The sequence below is a fragment of the Panthera tigris genome, chromosome A1 (assembly GCF_018350195.1).
Source record: "Panthera tigris isolate Pti1 chromosome A1, P.tigris_Pti1_mat1.1, whole genome shotgun sequence".
In the NCBI taxonomy this organism is placed as follows: Eukaryota; Metazoa; Chordata; class Mammalia; order Carnivora; family Felidae; genus Panthera; species Panthera tigris.
Window position 1 is genome coordinate 99,377,583 of NC_056660.1, and position 3,006 is coordinate 99,380,588.

Here is a 3,006-nt window from a genome sequence, read left to right on the forward strand (position 1 = left end):
TTAAAAAAAAACCAAAATCAAAGCCCAAGAAGGATGCTTAAGGATTTTGAAGTATTTTTCTTCCCACACTGCATCAAAGAAAAAACAAGGCTTTTCACATGTTAACAACAAAGATTCTGTTATAATCAGGGGAACATACAGAAAGTTTTATTGGTCATTTGTGTACATGTACATATATGACAAGGCTTAATTTAAACTCTTAAACTTTATTAATTACTATGTGTTATCAAAAAGATCTATGTGTTACACAAGATGCTGGTGACCTGTACATGATCATGCACAAAACACTGCTGAGAGAAAATGAACCATGAAAGAAATTCAGGAACATACGGTGTTCCTAGATGAGATGACTTAACATTCTTAATATGCCATTTTTTCCCAAACGTTTTTTTTTTTTCATTGTTTAAATTTTATTTTTGAGAGTGTGTGCCCAAGCAGGGAAGGGGCAGGGAGTAGGGGGGGACAGAGCATCTGAGGCAGGTGTTGCAATGAGAGTAGCGAGTCTGAGGTGGGGCTCAAACTCACCAACTTGCAGATCATGATCTGAGCGGAAGGTGGAGGCTCAACTGACTGAGCCCCTCAGATGCCCCTTCCCCAACTTTAGAGTCCTTACAGTCCAACCAAAATCCCACCGTTTATAGTGAAACTGATAACCCAATTCTTAAGTTTATATAGAAATGTCAAGGGCCCATACATTTTGAAAATATTGATAAAGAAAAAAGGTGGTGAATTTGCACTACCGATTTTAAAGTTTTAAAGCAACCAGCGGAGTATTGGCATTAAGATAGATACACAGAAAATGGAGTCCAAAAATACACTAAAACATCTAGAGTCAATTGGTTTCCAAAAAAGGTACAAAAGCAATTTAAAAGTATTTTCAAAAACTATTCCTGGAATCATTTGATATTTATATGAATATAAATTCTCTAATATTATCTCCCGTCATATAAAATAAGCTCGAAATCAATCATAGACCTTAATGTAAAAGCTGGGAACCTTGTACCATTTCTTCAAGAAGGCATAGGTAAAAATTTTTTCTGACTTAAGGTTAAAAGTTTCATGGATCAAACAGAAAAAGCATAATTTCGTAATGACTAGTAGTATTCCATCAATATTAACAACATCTGCTATTTGAAAACCACTCAAGAAAACAAAAATGAAGTCCATAATGAGAACTCACATATCTGAAGAAGTCTTTATAATGCAGAATGTATCTCTTTGAAAAAAAAAAATCAAAGTACGATAAGAACACAAATAAAAAGCAGACGAAATATGTCAAAACATACTTTACCAAAATAGACATACCAAGGATCCATAAGAAAAGTTGTTCAACATCATGCTTCACTAGTGAAATGTCAATCAAACCACAATGCGATACTACACCTTTTACAATGTGTACAATTAGAAGGACAGCATACATTGGAAAGAAGGTGGAGAAAATTCAGCACTGTTACTGGGAATAGAAAATGTACAACCACTTTGAGAAATAATTTTGATTTTTTTTTCAAAGTTAAACATATGCCTGGCATATAACCCAGCCATTCTACTTCTAGCTATATGGATAAAACATAAATCTAAAGGTGTGTTCCTACAAAAGACTTGTACAAGAATGTTAATCACATTCTTATTTCTAATAACCCCAAACTGGAAACAATCCAAATTTCCATCAACGAGTGAATCATAAATGAATTATGTAACCTTCAAAAAAAGGGTCCATTGCTGAGTAATTAATTGAACAATCTAATGATAATGCAACAACATGGATCATTTGAAATAATGCTGAATGAAAAGGTGGGCATACTATAGGGTCACATTTGTATCAAACTATGTAAAATAAAAACTAATCTAAAATGGAAAAACAAAAAACAAAAAACAAAAAACAAAATTGATCCATGATGGTCCGGAATAAGTTCAGTGGTTTTCAAGGTTTACAAAGAGCACCAATGAACTCTGCATTAACAGATACGGTCATTATCTGGTTAACAGTGATGGCTTCATGTCTATTTATCTATGTCAAAATATCAGATTATGTACTTGAAATTTATGCATTTATCATAGGTTATCTCTACCTCCATCATACTGTTGCACCTGTTTCTTTATGATCACTGTGTACAGGAAGGCCAGAATATGTCAAGTTGCCCACTCTACTGACTTCTCCCTCTACCTAATAAAAGTATCGCTTCCCTTTACTTTTCCACTTCAGTTGCTCATTTGAGAACAATGCTCCTTTGAAAACTGATACCATGTTTTCCACATCTTCACATAAATCCTTGTACAGTAATGATGACAAGGTTTAGGTAGACATTTTATCCATGGCAAAACCTGTGTTCCAGTTTTTTTCTCTTCGGGTATCATAATCAACGACATAAATATTTGGATTTATTATCCAATCTATTCTAAAATAATTAAATTCTTTTCAGGTAATTTTAAAAGACAATCATTTTTTTAAGCACATGCAGCATTGAATTACACCGTATTGTTTTACCTCTACCACTATAAATATGAATTAGGCAAGACACCTACATGGAAGTTTCTATTTAACAATAGTATCTCCCTAAAATAGAGTTCACAAATAGGACTGTTAAAGAAAACACATTCTTCTGTTTGCCACTGGTTCAATCCCTTGTCCAAGGAAGTCAGTCATCCCTTGAAGAAAATCAAGACGTATTATAAACTGTGCACAGCATTATAGAAGATAAAACCCGCAACAGTTAAATGCTGGGATAGTGTCCTGACCTTTTTACAATAGAGCACACACAGGGAAAGGTAACATTTATAAGTACAACATGGTAAGGTGAAGCCAGTTATAGCTGGAGGGAGTTCTGTAAATTTCCCACTCTATAAAACCATGTCAAGGGCTACAGGATCCGAATCTCAAACATGTCCATCACCCATGTGTAGCACACTGGGAAGCTCTGGGCTGGGGGATGTTTATGCAGCCTAGAGGATGTTGGTGTAAATAGGAATACTAAATTTCCCATAGCTTCTGTTTTGGGCTAAGTAGGA